Raw genomic sequence first — 17,408 nt, forward strand, 5'->3', positions numbered from 1 at the left:
CCTGACCTTAGAGTAGCGACCTACGTTAAAAAGGACATCAGGACAATTCACCACACCCTACTTACAGTACAACCATCAGCAACGCTTATAGAAGTTGTACCAAACAAAAGGGGGAAAAAGAGCGTCTTTGTCTTAAACGTGTACAGCTTTCCATTAAAAAAGGACGAATGCTTCGAGCATCTACTCTGGGAATCTAGCAAAATTGTTAGAAACAACAAAATAATCATCACAGGAGATTTCAATGCTCCGCACAAGGAATGGGGTTACCAGCGAAACAGTAAGAAAGGAGAGGGACTTCTCAGGGCAATCGAACAGATGGGACTGATCTACATAAATGACCCAACGAATTCCACCAGGTCCGGGAATGAACACTCTAGAGACACATGCCCGGACTTGACCTTCACAAAAGAAACCGAGAATGACATCACCTGGACTAACACACAAGAAACACTCGGAAGTGATCGCAACATCATAAGTATTGCGGTCCTCGCAACTAAATTTAGGAAACCACTAGGTGTGGCAAAACTAACCGACTGGAAAAAATACAGAGACTCCATGCAAATCGAGGAAAACAAAACGAAAATTCGGGATATTAGCATCTGGTGTGACAACCTTACAAATAAGCACAAGAACTCCACAAAGATTATACAGAGAACTGAACTGACCCCAAACATAGACAACCATTTAGCTCACCTGTGGGATGCAAGGAGAAGCCTCAAGAAACGATGGAAGAATCAAAAGAAAAACAAGAAACTCCTACAAAGAATTAAAGATATCACGAGGCAAGCAAAGGAATATGCAGACCAACTAGCCAGACAAAACTGGAATAATTTCTGCGAGTCGCTTAAGGGAACCAGGAGCACATCTAGAACATGGGCTATACTCAAAAGTATGCTAGACCCCGCCTCCACAAGACGAGAAAACAACCACAACTTGAGAAGAGTGGCACACACCTTCCCAGGGAGTGACGAAGACCTTATCGAGGCCCTTAAAAATAAACACTGTGCAGCACAGAAGAGGGAGACCCAACCAAACACATTACGAGGGAAGTAAGAACGAGTATATGGGCAGGGAAATATCAAGAGAGGAAGTCCTCAATGCAATGATGTCGGCAAAGAAAAACAGTGCCCCAGGAAAACATGGAGTCACAAACGCCATGCTAAGAAACATGGGAGATTAGCAGGTGGATGAAATCACAGAATACATAAATGAAAAACTTTGGATACCGGGCGCTGTACCAGCAGAATGGCGACATTCGGATATTGTATCTATTCCCAAACCATGCAAGCCGCCTACAATTGAAAATCTTAGACCTATTTCTCTTACGTCATGCGTAGGGAAACTCTATGAGAGAATTATCACTAATCGGCTAACCAACTACATAGAAGATAACGGCATCTTCCCAAATAGCATGATAGGCTTTCGTGCAGGACTGTCCACACAGGACGCCTTCCTACTCATAAAGGAAGAAGTAATAAAGAAGGTTGCTCAGGGAGAACACTTTATCCTAGCCCTGGACTTGAAGGGAGCATTTGATAACGTCTCCCACAAAGCCATTTTAGAAACTCTCAGCGCAATGAGCTGCGGCGAAAGAACCTTCAAGTTCGTAACAGCGTTTCTATCCAACAGAACGGCAACGGTAGGAATTGGCCAACTAAGATCAAAACCCTTTCAGATGTCAAATGCAGGCACGCCACAGGGATCCATCATATCCCCTCTCCTCTTCAACATTTCGATGATAAAGATCGCGAACAAGCTGAGAGAACTCCCGAACATTGGACACGTCATCTATGCAGATGATATAACAATATGGGCGACGCAAGGGTCAACTACAGAAAAAGAAAGGCATCTTCAGAACGCCGTAAACTGGGTAGTAAAGCTGGAAGGCGAAAATGGACTCCAGTGCGCCCTGGAAAAATCAGAGATAATAAGAATCCACGCACACCGAAGCAGCAACAAGGAAAAGAAGATAGCTGTGAAGATTGGCCAATCCGTAATCCCAGAAAGAGACCACATTCGCGTCCTGGGAATGACGATACAAAGAAACGGAAGAGCCGATCTCACTATTGAAAAAATCAGTAAATCTTCAACCCAGCTAGCCCGAATTGTGAAGAGAATCACCAAAGGAAGAGCCGGATTGAGGGAAGAGGAAACATTAAGAATCATGCAAGCCCTCGTCACGAGTAGGCTGGCGTACAGCTTACCGTATCACAACCTAAGCAAACAAGAGGAAGAACGAATAAACATTATCATCAGGACGGCACATAAAGCAGCACTTGGCCTACCATTGTACGTCCACGGAAAAATTATTTCAATTAGGAGTGTACAACACCTTCGAAGAGATCAAGGAAGCATTACTAGTCGCCCAGAACGAAAGGCTTGCCACCACTAAAACTGGGAGATCCATCCTTTGGAAGATAGGTAGCCCCCCAGAAAGAACACGACTGGACGCCATGACGGACTTGAAACCTGAACAGCGCAGTCACATCAAAACCCTTCCTCTACCGAAAAACACGGACCCCACTGTACACAAAGACAGAAAGCAAGCGAGAGTCAAATACCTCAGGAAAAAATTCAAGGATCATGAAAACACGGTCTATACGGATGCTGGAACATGTGGCAAAACCAACGCCACACTAGTGGTCACAGATTTCAAGGGAGCTCTGCAAGATTGCATGACAATTAGACAGTCAAACACAGAAGAAGCGGAGACTGGTGCCATCCTCATGGCAATTCGACTCGGCGAAAAGACGAGCAGAAGTCTGAACATAATAACAGACTCCAAGAGAGCAGTATTGAATCTTGCCGCAGGAAGAATACCAAAACGCCTCAAAAACCTTCTTCCACCTGAACTGAAGAAAAAATACAATATCACATGGTGTCCCGGACACGAAGGACTGGCGGGTAATGAAGCAGCCGACAAGGCAGTGCGTGAACTCACACACCGCACACCTGACGATCACGCTTATCACACACCCCTCCCCGAAAACTATGGAGAAAGACTCTCGCTTATTAGGCAAAAGAGAAGTACCTTTCCTACTCCACACAAGGAATTAAATGCTATAGAAGCTCAAATCCTGAGGCAAATACAAACAAACACGTACCCACATAAATCACGACTGGCAAAAATGTTCCCCAATTCCTTCCAAGAAACGTGCACAAAATGCGGAGAGATAGCCACGCTATTTCACGCAACCTGGACGTGCCCGCGCATCTGGCCCCAGGAAAACAATAGTATGCAGATTAATCCTATCGAGACATGGGAGGCAGCCCTTACCAGCTCATCTCTCGAAGATCAGCTACGTCTGATCCAGAGAGCCAAGGTGGGAGCCATTGCATCTGGAGCCCTGGACGTTGGGCCCCACCCATGAACTCCCTTTCAACTTTGCACCCCTGCCCCCTTCCCCTTTCTTCTCACAATAAAATTTCTACAACAACAACAACAACGAGTGCATTGAAGAGACTAAAACCCGACTATCCATAACGAGAAAGCAAATCAAAACAGCGCTCTTGTCGCCGTTCGCGCTGCGGTTGCGCTGTCCTCTAGACGTTTTGTCAATGAAGTAAAAGGCCACGCGGCACATTCACACTGTTTAACTATCATCTCACGTCCCGTGCGGCGCCAAGATTGACGCACAGAGAGTGGCAGGTAACAGAAGTGTAAACGGGCAAGTTGTTTTTTCCTATTTACCGAGTGCGCGACCAGGTGCTCCTGCGGCCGCGGGTTTACTTTTCCTGCTGCAACACAGCGCTGTCTCACTCGCTTCCGGCAACCGTTGACGTCACGCAAAACGTCATGCAATGCATTTTTGAATTGGTTATTTCTCGGCAATTAAAGCGTATTTCAGCGCCGAATAAATGCTGAAAGGGCTTCGGAGCAGTTTGAACTTTCGCCTGAGTCCAACTTGCTATTTGCCTTTGGTGTCTCTTTAAGGAAGCATGCTGCCTTTGTTCGCTCCTTTCCCTTGATGTTATTGCGGATCTCAGATAGATCTACCTTAGAATTTGGAACACACTTCAGACGTTTTTTTCTCTCTAGAAGGCGTAACCTGAGCACAGTAAAACAAAGGACCAGTGAGGGCGAGTAAGCGAGCTCAAGTAGTGAACATATCCTTGAAAAATGCCAGATTGGTGCCGTACATTTGAACTAGTCAGGGCGAATGGCTCTGCTCAAACTAGTCGCGTTTCGGCGTGGAATGGTACAAGCTTATTTGGCAGACAATTATTTTTATCAAACAAAGCCTTCATTGAACTAAGAGAGCTATTTTATGGCACAAAGAACAGCAACCATTACTTGGTACATGCTATTAACGTATGTACGCGACTGTGAAGAAGTGCGGCAAAGCACATGTCTAGCACTGTAGATAGGTGAGAGTATGTGTACCTCATTGTTAACATATACCTTGCAGTGTTTGCATATAATATTGCCCTATTACGTTCAGGGTCGCTGCCTGTAGATATATACATACGATGCATAGCGCTTCATACACCGGGCGCACAGGTGATATTTTAATCATTGTTTGCTTTAGTACTTTGTTTGCACAATTCTAACGTGCATCACTAACTGCCCCGCGTATGGTGTCTGTGTCACAGTCCCCTAATCCACGTGGAGCTGCCCTCTTGACCCTTTCCCTTCAATAAACTCTGACGAGCCGTTGCAGAGATCGCTCTGACCCGGTAGTTCAAGCCTCACTCGTGGACAGAGCTGCTACTGGTCGCCGCCAGACTCGCGCCGGCGGCCACCCCGCTCCTTTAACATATATTCGCTTAGTGATATATATATATATATATATATATATATATATATATATATATATATATATATATATATATATATATATATATATATATATATATTCATCTCTCCCTCCATCCCTCTCTCTCTCTCTCTCTCTCAATGGGCATACCTCAGTCAGCTGTTGCACATTTTTCTACCGCTGTAACTGTGGCTGCAAATAGCATGTCACGTCTGAAATTATGAAGGGCAACGCAATAAAATTGCAAGCACTTTCAATAATTCCGCTATCAAGTTTTATTCCCAGCAGGAGGTGAATGAGCAAGTTTATGAACAACAAGTGATTATTGCTGTCACAGTTGCATGCGGGAAATAAAATATCTTCTGCCAGGCACGTGGTGTAATGTCTTTCACATCTGCGCGGTAGAATCGGTGTCAAAGTATGTTAGAATTTTTCTGCGGAAACTTACCACCGTGTTACAATCGGAGGCGCGTTAGAATCGTGCAAATACGGTAGTTTTTTTGGTGTCATAACCTCTAAAAATGTACACTTCAAAGTTTTAGTAGCCAGGTCCTCTTTCGGTGGCTAGATTACTATGAGTTCAAACTTTACATATTATTTAGGGACGACAGCGCTACGCCAAAACAACCATTTTACTCCAGAAAACGTTTTTTCAAATAAGAGCCCCTATAACGCAATAAAACAATTAGCTGGCGATTACGAATCTTCCTAATGCGATATTTGGGCGCAGCAGCAGCGCGCTGAGGCAGCACTCACTCGTGGGTTCTCTCGATGGAAGCGATGATGAGCCTCTACGTCGGCGGCGCGAAGTGACTCTCAGGAAGGGACCGCGAACTGAACGCTTAAGTGAACGCCGTCGCACTGTAGAGCGCCTCGTGCGGGCACAGCATATTACCCCCTCCCTTCCCCTACCGCACACTTTCGGAGAACGGTGGCTCGCGCCGCCACGGCGAACCACCCTCCCCTCCCAATTTCATGACAATCTCCTTTGCTTTCTTTCATGGTTCCCTTTTTCTTTCACTCGTCGGTGCTGCCATTGTTCACTCGGTTACGCCGACAACGCGACTGAGCCCATCGACGGCCACCAAAAAGCTTCGCCCTAAAACAATATCATTCGCCGAAATGCCCGGCAACATTGTTATTCAATAACGCAAATTTTATTATTTTAAAAGTATTAAAAGCATTGACTGGGTCAGTCAAGGTTTGGAAATTGATTCAAGCAGCAACTTCAAGTAGGATAGGGAATAGGACATTTTTATGCAGTTCTACACGGTGCGAATTTACCTGCTAGCTCTGCCACACTGCGCCGCTTGTGCGGTGGAGAAACAACTTTTCCCAACTACAACAAACTGGCAAACGTTTGGCACGGACGAAATTCCTTGCATTTTCGAACGTGAGGCGACGGTGAAAGGCTTGAAAGAGCGGGTTTTCCAACTGCGAAAACAACACTGTTCGCGAGCTTTCCGGTTAGAGGGGCGCGCTAATTCTGGAACGCCGGATGGCCGCAGCACTGGATTCGCGAAGGAAAACCACACCATGTTGTACGGGCTCCACTTAATTAAACCAACGCTGAAGAAAATAAACCAAAGCCTTTCTTAAGAGCATCTGCACTATGAGGAGTAATTTTGCCCGGGTCCTGCCGCTGAAACACGAAATTACACGCGCAGTTGTTCTTTTTATATTAAAAAACCCAGGAACACCACGAAATTATCATTGAAGCGGGAGCGGCGTGTGTGACGTCGACTCCGTAAAATGATCAATTTCTCTAGCGTAACTAAGCATGTCTCGGCCTGAAAGTGGTGTGAGTTCTCTCCAGAAGCGACAAGGGTCCTGTGGATACCGAATCAAGCCCGTGAGTGGACTTTTTAAGGCTTTAATTTATCTTTCGTGGTCGACCACGCCGAACGTCTCGTTAAGCCTACATTAGGCCTGGCAGCCCAGCAGCACGGGCGGCAGCCGCCAGCCTCGGCGGCAGATCGCGGTCTCCGTCGTGGTTATGGAAGTGATAGTCAACGGCACGGAAATCGATCCGGCGGAGATAAAAAGTCAAATTGGGTGACGAAAGTGACCGAGAAAGTCAAGGAGCTCCAACAACAGGGGCAGCGAGTAAGTCAAGCTGGTGGTTCGGGCCCAGCCGAAACAGCTGTGGTCGGAATGGAGCAAAATGCAAACGTGTCTTTCGCAAACGAGGCCGGAAAACAAGAACATAAGGCGAAGCTAACCGGCAAACAGCTGGCAGAAAAATCGATCGCGTCGAACCTTCCGAGGCCGCCGCACGCGGATTACAAAGTGATTATACGGCTCAAGGAAAGGCTCGCACTCACCAAGCTCTCGCTAACCGTTATCGGAGGGCTACTGAGACTATCAGCAACCGTAGAGTGGAAAAAAGGAAAAGAAGATCCAGCCATGATGAACGACAAGCAGGGCCCCATACCTTCCAGCCTTTTCTAATGGAGGCGAAAAGCAAAAACGCCCGTGAGTGCGAGATTTCAGCGCACGTTAAAGATCCCCAGGTGGTCAAAATTATTCCGGAGCTCTCCACTACGGCGCGCGTCATCGACTGCGTTGCGTCGGCGCGTTAAACCCTACAATCAATCAATCATAACTTTCAGCACACCTAAAGAAGAAGACACCGTCAAAATGCTTGCGTTGAGACGACTGCAAAATGAAGGTAAAGAGTTTGAAGTTCTAACCTACATGGCTGCACCCGACAACTGCGGCAGGGGAGTGGTACATGGACTAGGCCCCAGACTCGCCGAAGAAGAGCTGCAGACAGCCTTATTCCACCGCGCAAACCTCCCCATCATTGGGGTTAGAAGGATAGGAAACTCCGCCTCGGTGATTATCACCTTCGCCGGCCTCCAAGAACCCAGGTACATGCTCTGCTTCGGTACGCCCATGAAATGCTGCCTCTACAGAAAAAGGTACGAGGTGTGCTTCAAGTGCGGCGACGTTAGCCATTGGTCGGACGTCTGCAACAACCCTAGGGAGGCGTGCAAAGGATGCGGCGAACCATCGCCGACGAACGAACATCGATGCGAACCTAAGTGCTAGTTGTGCGGCAAAGAGCACATGACGGAGGACAAGAGGTGCAAAGCCCTTTTCCGAACCCCCTACATCGTCAAGACAAGACAGTGGGAGCGCAAGCTCGAAGCGGAAGCGCGGAAGCAAGAATAACAGGAGAAAAAGAAAGAACTCGGCACCCGTGGCACGCCACGCACGAGCAGATAGAACCAAAGTCGAGACCACTCGAGGAGCAAGTCCAGGCAACGCAGTAGGTGGAGGAACCGCTCGGAAACCTTCCCTCGCCTGCCGGCGTTGAGAACTCAAACATCATACACCAATGACTCACGTGATGGTGGCAGTGTTCGTGCAACCTCGGGATATCCGACAACAATCGCACCAAAGGTAGATTGGGTGGGTAGGGCCGCCCAGGATGCTAATTCGGATATCTTAAATGCCCTTAAGGAGCAGAATAGGATCCTGATGGAACAAAATGCAGAACTAAAGAAGCAGTTAGACGAACTTAAGACAGCTTTGACTAAAAAAACAGAGCAGGAAGCTACACCGGCTGTAACAGTCAGTCCTCCACCCTTCAAGAAAATTAAATCCAAGGAGAAGGAAGAGGGGGTCAAATACGATAATAGGATAACGAACCTAGAAGCGGAATGAAACTCGATAAAGGGCATGCAAGAGCCGATACTTGAGCAAGTAAAATCGCTGGGCAGCGCTATGGAGCAGATGAATGGTGAAATCCAACTCAGAGACAAGCAAATTTGGCTGTAACGGGAAGCTCAGAAAAAGAAGACGAAACGACCTCAGGATGACACCAAAATGCAGCAATAACACGATCTGGCAATAGAATTGTAGGGGCTTCATCAACAAACGTGTGGTCTTACAGGCATTTCTCGATGGAAGCGATCGCCCGGAGGTCATTGCGGTCCAGAAATGCGGGAAAAATTCAAAATTGGCAGGATATAAATCCTTTCCGGGTATCGGAAACGATACTCAGGTAGTCACTTTTGTCAAAAGAAATGTAACGGCAATGCAGCCTGAGACCGGCAACACCGAAATCAACCACTCGCTGGTGAAGGTCATACCGCGCAAACGTACGGAAAGAAATCTATACATACTAAATACCTACAGTTCACCCAAGCGAAGGAAATGTGATTTCGGGACCTGTTTCTCAAAGTAAAAAGCCTAGCCCAGGGCGACCCTCTCCTGGTAGTGGGCGACTTCCATGCTCCACACCCAGCCGGGGGTTACAAACACACTCTAGCTAAAGGTAGGGCCCTATGGGAGAACGTTCAACATCACAACCTAGTGCTAATCACAGACCCCATGCAACCGACCAGGCAAGGAAACAGCGTGTCGGCAGACACGACGCCAGATCTGACCCTCACGCACGGCGGTATCCAGGCCACATGGTGTAATACCTGGTGTAATGCATTGATGAGTGGATGAATAATGTGTACCAAACGTGAACACTTTTCGTTAAGATAGAATTTAATACTTGTTTTATGGGCCGCAGTTGTCGTTTTGTCATCCGAGCCTCGTGGGTTGCTGTCTGGGTACGCAAAAAATGTTTTTCTTTATATTATATTAGAAAAGCGCGGAGTAGAACTTCATTAGGCCTTTTCAGACCTAAGATATGAATTAGACAAATAAAAAAAAATTGTAAGGCAGGCGATCTAAAAAAATACCGAGTGAAAAGAAAGAACCGGCACAATGGTTACTGATATCAACGCCCTGATCTTTCTGCGGCCTCTTCAGCATTCTTAAGGAGCCCACCTGTTTTGGGTCGAACTGTACTCATTTAAGATGTCCCAAGTTACAACCCCCCCCCCCCGTCTATTTCCCCTTCCCCCACTTGACGTAGAGTCTTCCTGCCACAATAAAGGCTACCTCCTCCTCCTCCTCTTTGTCTTTTTGTTTCCAGCACTGCTCCTGGAAAGACTAATATAAAACCAGCTCTCGACAGATCACACCGAGAATGAAATACCCCAAGCTATAAACATGTACCTTAGCCAATGAGTCTAAAAAACAGAGTATATCCGTATATAGTTCTGTCCTAAAACATGGAATCTTGCGTTCTTTCTTTGTGTTTCATCATTGGGCGCTTTTTAGGGGTTTAGTTCTGCAATCATTATGTTCTTTGTTCCATGGCGCAACGCGTCGCAGTGTAACGGGGGCGTAGCAGTGACAGAAAAAGAAAAAACAACTAATGCTTTTTTTTTTATTTTGGCGCTGAAGCTTCAACTGTTGTAAGATCCGCGCCGTAGTTGAGGGCGACAACTTATTTTACACACACACACTCTCACGCACGTACGCAATTCATTTATCCCTTCGTGCATAAGGTTGGCAAGAAAAACTGCCTATATTAGCAGGCAGCTACATAAAAACATATCAAAATTGAGACAATTAAGACTGCTTGGGTACGGGGATACGAAATCCTAATATTTTGTTTTAAATAGTCCACGAAGACAAAATACGAGTTTGGTCCATTAAAAAGACTCTTTTGTCCCTGTAACAGACATCCCAACTTTGTCGTAAACTTCAGACAAATAAAGGAGATGTTAGAGAAAAGTAATGGAGGAGTCGTAACTCCCCGAAAATTTTTCTGGCTCAATCGCGCTTCGCGATATCTGTCCCACGCCCGGCACCCTGTACCCCAAGTTATGGGAGTGCCAACAAACCCATCCCGTTCCCTATTATGAGCAGTGGATGGCTCATCTGGCCGATCCGGATCTTGGACACCAGCAAGACTTGGTAAAGAGGGCTTGTACAGAGGATGCAGCCTGGGTATCCCGGATTATGAATTCCCTCCTCCGATCCCTGATCTCAGCACTCTCTCTCTCTCTCTCTCTCTCTCTCTCTCTCTCTCTCTCTCTCTCTCTCTCTCTCTCTCTCTCTCTCTCTCTCTCTCTCTCTCTCTCTCTCTCTCTCTCTCTCTCTCTATGTTGCCACAGGGTGTTGTTTTTCCGATTGGTGCCGCCGACCGAACCCAGCGCCAAGGATCATGACTTGCGGTTACTTAGATCTTCAGTATTTTTTTTCCTTTCTTAGATTAAAAAAAAAAGCCTATCGGGGCTTAAATAGAGCTCAGGTTAACAACGGGCTTAATTCTTTCAAAATGAACAAGGTTTTATTTAATCGTCATCTACTCTTAAGATTATGTGATCCTCTATATCTAACGAGACGACTGTCGTGGTTATGCTATCTTCTGATGCGACGATATGCTCGTCATCAGAGCGAAATACGTCTGGCGAGTAATCTTCCCGTCGGTTAACGATTGTGGTGGTGTCGACTGAAGCCTGCACTTGCCTCTTTGCTTGCTGAAGTGTTCTTCTGAGGTCTACTCCCATTGGCGACCACGTATGAAAACTTCCGTTGAAGTAGATGTTTCAGAGTCCATCGCAGTAAAGACAGCGCGGTAGCAGAACCGCGTCCAGTTGTGCGGTCGTGTCCCCTCGTTTTACTTTTCTCAATTCTTTCCTTCTCGTTCACCGTAGTCAGCCGTACGTATACACTATAAGCAAAGGCGTATCGATGTTTCGATGTTTCGATGTCACAATACCTTTCACCCCCTTTTCGAAATTTTCCGGGTACTGCATCTCTTCGCCTCCGCAGCTTCGACGCTACTGTCGGGAATAGCGGGTTCGCCGCGCAGCGCCGGAGACAGCAATCCAGCTTGGCACGCTTTTAGATTGCTGCTGTTGTTCCACGTCTCATTACGCACACCTCGCCCTGCCCACTGGTCACCCGAGCACAAGCCGTGGTGGCGGCCCTTCGGGCCGCCATGGCGGCTCCTTAGGCCAGTGGTGTCAATAAAAGTTTTTATCTCTCTCTCTCATTACGCACATCCGCGCGGGGGATTGGCCAGGAATCAGGCGTGAAGGGGGCTAATGCGCCCGCTCACAACAGTACACATCGAACTGCCCGTGCTGTGCTGGCGCACCAAGCACGTGCCGCTCGCATCTTTATTTTCCTCTTCTTTAGTGGCCGGCACCAAGGCGCCGGCTCAGTGCGCCAACCAAGGAGCCTTACAGGGCATCCCCGCACAAATAGGATGTCCAATTTCACACGACGGCGAGGCAGGGGTGTGTTGGTTTCGGATGTAGGCACATCGGAGGTTAGGCCTGCGCCTTCTGAACGGAGTTCGTTGGTTGGCGTCTTGAGGTGGGCTGGTTTGAGGCGGACTAACCAGACGACTTCTTCGCGGCCATTCAACAGGATGGTGGCAGTCTTCGATGTTTGTTTAGTACATGGTAGGGTCCATCGTAGAAGAACGTAAGGGGCACCTTCACAGCGTCTCGCCTAAGAAAAACGTGGGTTGAAGACGCAAGGTCGGGATGCACAAAGACGCTGCCCTCAGACGATCGAGGCTGGACCGGGCGCAGGTTCTGACAGTCCTGCTGGCATTGGAGGTACTGAAGCGGCTGGGGCGGGGAGGCCAAAGGGACGAGGAAGTATTCAGGAAGCCGCAGGGGTGCGCCGTACACAAGTTCGGCCATTGAGCAGCCGAGATCCCGACGAAGGACGGCACGCAGGCCAAGAAGCAAGCTGATCCACCCAGTGCTCTAGATTCAGGCGCGCAGTGAGGGCAGTCATGTGCTGGACATGGAGCCACTCAGCGATGCCGCTGGCACAGGGATGGTATGCCGTGGTGCGGCAGAGTTTAGTACCTAGCAGGCGGGTGAGGTAAGCGAACAGTGCACATTTAAATTGCCTGTATAAATCCGTGGTAACAGTGCCGCGGCAACCAAAGCGGCAAACCCGTGTTGAAACAAATGCTTTGGGGACAGTTTCTGCAGCGATGCGCAGAATGAGCACGGCTTCGGGCCTACGGGTGAAGGGGTCGATCATTGTCAGAATGTAGCGGCAGTCATTTAGAGGGAGGAAGGGGTCCAACCAAATCCAGATGTACAGGCGGCAAAAGGCTTGTCTATAACGCTCGAATGGCGTGCTCCGGACTGCACGGGGGAAACCTAGTGATAACGCCTGGCTTGAGATAGGTAGGTAGTGAGCGTGCGCGGCCCGTATCAGCGCGACGGCTGTGTTCCTCCTCGCTGTGCCCGTCGCCTTGGCTTCCACGCCTTCTTTAACCGTAATAAGCGCTGCATGCTTGCGCTGGCGGGCCGGGAAACAAAAGCGGAGATTACCCGCCTTGGCGCGCGCTGTGCGAGCTTTTCGTCTGCATTAGCTTTGGCGCACAGCTGTTCATTGCGTTATCCTTCTGCCAATAGCTGCATAAGTAGCGCGTGCACCGCTATCCGAGTTCTAGGCTCTGCTTTGCACGTCACTGCTGATGGGCTAACGCCACAATACTTAATGCACCGTGCAAGCAATCACGCACCGATATCTCGTCCCTCTAAAACACCGGCAGCGATGCGTTTTCGGCGATTGTTGTTCGTTGTCTTGCATACAGAAGAAAAAAAACTCCTGTCTAAATTGCGTAGGGCGCCACAAAAATGAAGCGTTGCCGGTAGTTAAACGCAGCCAACGCTGTACTAGTATTCGCTAATCTTCACTATTTTTTCCCGGCCCGGCAGTGCAGGCAGCGCTTCTCACGGCGAAAGAAGGTACGGAGGGCAAGGCGACGGGCACAGCGACAAGGAAAACAGCCATCCCGGTGATGCGGGTCGCGCATGCTCACTTTCTACCGGCCTCAAACCAGGCGTTATAACTAGATGTCTCCTGCGCAGTCCAGAGCACGCTGCTCGCGCGTTATAGGCAAGCCTTTTGCCGACTGTACGTGGTCAAAGCGACAGCTAGGGGGCAAGAAGACTGTGCAGGAGTCTTTCTGTGGCGGGTCACTTTGGCGTTTTGACAAGCGACGTACGAGCGGGCTCACTGGCATACATCAGCGTTAATGCTCGGCCAGACGTACCGTTGTGTAACGAGGCATTGAGTGGCTCGGATACTGGGGTTGCAGATGTCATGAAGCGATCTAAAAACACCACGATGAAAGGCAGCCGGAACTAAGAGATTAGGTGCACCCACAGTGAGCCAGCCACCAGCGGATGGTGCGGGAGTTGTAGACGGAGAGAACCGTGGTAGTCGCGCAGTGCTTGCAGTTCAAGGTCTTTCATCTGAACCTGAGCTAGACGCCCCCCAGTTTATGGCAGATGCAGTAGCGCCGACGGAAGTGTTGCGTGAGAGCGCGTCAGCTGCCTCGTTGTCACTGCCTTTGTTGGATCAAATATCAGTTGTGCATTCTGATATATAGGCAAGTTGATGAAGTTCACGGGTGACGTACTTGAAGGAGTTTGTACTTAAAAACGTACACCTGGGGCTTATGGTCCGTCAGAACGTGAACCGATTGGCCCTCCAATAAGTGCCGGAAGTGCTGGATCTTGGTGTAAATGGGGAGCGGCTCACGGCCGGAAAACGCTGCAGCGAGTTGCGGCAGGTTGAAGCTTCCGAGAAAAGAAACCCATCAGGTGCCACATGCAGTCAATTTTCTGCTTGAGAACAGCGCCGATTGTAACGCTGGAGGCATCCGCCCTGATTCGGGTGGTCACGTCGGTTCTCGGGGGAATAAGAAGCACCGAATCGGCGATGGCTTCTTTAGCCGCATCAAAAACACCTTGAGCTTCGGGAGACCAGGAAATCGTGGATGAGGAACCCTTGGTTGTGATAGCAACCTCAGTCGGGGGATGCAGAATCTCGGCGCAGTGTCACAGCATCGCGTGAAATTTACTAGGCCCAGGAATTCACGAAGGCGCCAGAGGCTGGTGGGTGCTGGGAAGTCCTTCACGGCCTGGATATGCGATGGTAAAGGGCGAATGCCCTGCGCCAAGATGTGATGGCCCAGAAACTCGAGCTCGGAATACCAGAAAACGCATTTCTGGATGTTACCAGGTCAAATTGTTGATGGCGTTGAAAGAGCTCTCGGAGGTGACGCTAGTGATTTTGTGGAGTATTACTTGTTATATACCCCGGTTATACTTGTTATATACCCCGGACTTGTTACATACCCCAGTTGAGACGAAATGGAAAAAGACTACATATCCAAGAGAACAACCACAATACGAAACGATGGGTAACACATCCGCCAGAACCGTCGAGTGCCGCCGTTATTACTGAGAAATTAACCTTTAACGAAGTAATAGCCCGTATTCAGTGGTATTAAAAACAAAATGATGCGTCTGTACAGATGAAAAATACTTACATCCTTCAGCCGAAAATTAGCGGCCCAAAAGACGATGAAAATTTTTTTTAAGCGTTCAGCGAAACACTTCCTCTTTGATAGCGCTGTCTGAGGCGACACACTTCGTGTTAAGCTTCGGCCGTTTCTATAACATGAGCGACGGAGTTTAAACTTACAATTACCTTTAGAGAGTAAGTTTATTCGAGCGTATTCGAGTAAGCGAATTCAAGAGAAGTAAAAACAGAACCGCCGTTTTGCCGACAAGACGTTAATTTTTGCACCTATTACTTCTTTGCGTTGCTTTTGGCACGTCTTAAACTCCGAGCTGATAATGCTCCGTCATGGTTCAACCGCAGCAAAAAAGAGAGACACTGTCAGCGCTGCTATGTACCTTGCGGGGTAAGAAACGCACGTACTTGTGAATCTTCTTGGAGGAAACCAAGCTTGAAATGTTTCATCAGCCTTTTAGTTCCGGAGTTAGAGATAAGCCGGGTTTTGTCAGCCAGCGCCGGAAATTTCGCAAGCACTTGGCGCGGGAGAAAAGCGTTAGCCCCTGCCGGATAACTTCGGGAAATCGCTCCCTCCGCTCAATGGCGGGATGGGTTGGAACCAAGCAGAAAGAAGAAGCCGCAATGACTATGGGTACGCTATCGACTTCTTTGTGTTGGAACTCGTTCCAGCGTCCGCACGGCGGAGACACGCGCACAAAAGGCGCCTTATAAAAGTGCTGGTTCCAGCCATCCCATCAGCTTAAGTTACTTTGGGGGGAGAACAAAAAAAAATGAATTTCCTTTGTTTCTCTTTTTCGAACAAACCTAAGGCATAAACGGCGGGCTCACTCTTCTTAGAGCGCCCACTTTTTTCTCTGTCGCTTTAAATCTTTCAGGGTATTCCTGATTTTATTTTGCTCCGACGGTGTTGCGGAATCTGCCGAAAATAGGTGTCTGTACAGCATCCTTTCACCTGGTTTGCCCTCTGTCTGGTTCTCTCAGTGGTGGTTTGTGTGGTGGCGGCGGTGGTCGTGGCGGTGATTTGACATGTGCAATGCAGTGACTTTATGATTACTCTACTTTATAACCTACGCAGACTTATGACGCCGCTCTCGCCACTGGACGTCTCGCATTCTCTACCGGCCTATTGTCTCGTCACTAATTGCAACACGGTACCCTATGTGAACTTCATGGTATATTGACCTACCAATCACCGAATTTATTTCGTAGCTGTTAGTACTCACCGAAGCGATCCTTCTCATCTTTTTCCCCGTGACCCTTTTTTTTTTTCTGGTCATGCGATTCGACTTGGCAAAGAAACGACAAACACACGAGTCTAGCAGCACGTTTCCGCAGAACTTCGCACAGAAGAGGCTTTGAGCTTAAAAATCCCCGGGAGAGAGAAGGAGAAGGATAATAACATTAATAATCGAGCAGAGGCTAATGTCACGGGCCTCGCCTGCAAAGGACGCCCTTAGTCCGGGATTCCTTGAGTTTTGACTCGACTTCCGTGATCAGTAATAATCAGTCAGCTGAGTCGCTGGCCTTGCGGATATTATTAGGAACCAAATCCTCTGAAAGATAATTGTTACGCCCGCCTTGGCTTCTTTCGTATTCTCTGAAGTTCCCCCGGAAAGTTCTCCGCTAACTCCGGCAAAGGAAATAAGTTGTTCGACAGGCGCGGCTTCCGTTAATGTCCAAGTGAAGCGGAACAGTACGCAACTTGTGCCCGCTCATCCCGGTGCCTCCTAATGGATGAGGCCGGAGGAGCATGATCGATCGAGCCAATTTAAAAAGATTCGGAAACCTCTTCTTCAAAAAAAAAAGAAAGCCGTGGTTCTGAGCCTTGCTCCTTCATCCCGCTCGATTCATGTTTGCCTGCAGCCCCGTACAACGAATGAACCGTGCCCTTTCAGCGTTCAAAATCAAGCAATGTTTGCTTGTGTGTCGTGTATTCGGGGCAGGCTGGGGGTAGTCCAACGAACCTGCAAGCAATTTTACATAAACACAAATCCAGGCAAGAAAATCGAAGAAAAAAGTTTGTTGGGAGAATTAAGAGTGAAAACTTCCTGTTTACGTACATTTAGACACACCCGCCCCCACTGTTTTATGCTGCGGAGCACACTTTCGCAATTAAAAAAAAGCGCGCTTTGCATAGGAGAGTGAAATTTTAGTATTTGATGAGCAAGGCGCAACAGCCAGCAAAGTTTTAAATTTACCCGCTGCAGTGTTTCAGTGGCTAAGGCTTTGTCCTGCTAATCCCAAAAACACAAGTTTGATCCCGGCATAATTATTAAAACTAAAACAACCGGGTGTCAAGATTTTGGCGCACGTTGAATATCTCCAGATGGTATAAATTATTCTCTAGCTCTGTACTACGGCACACCTCGCAGCCCATGTGTATAAGTGCGGAGCGTTACACCACCAAAATTTAAGGTTAGGTTTATTGATTTAATTAATAAATGGACCATTTTAGAGCAAAGAGAAAGCTCGCAGCAGCGAACAACC

This window comes from Haemaphysalis longicornis, unplaced genomic scaffold (assembly GCF_048455015.1).
Source record: "Haemaphysalis longicornis isolate Haplotype H1 unplaced genomic scaffold, Haemaphysalis longicornis Haplotype H1 scaffold_7, whole genome shotgun sequence".
Classification (NCBI taxonomy): domain Eukaryota; kingdom Metazoa; phylum Arthropoda; class Arachnida; order Ixodida; family Ixodidae; genus Haemaphysalis; species Haemaphysalis longicornis.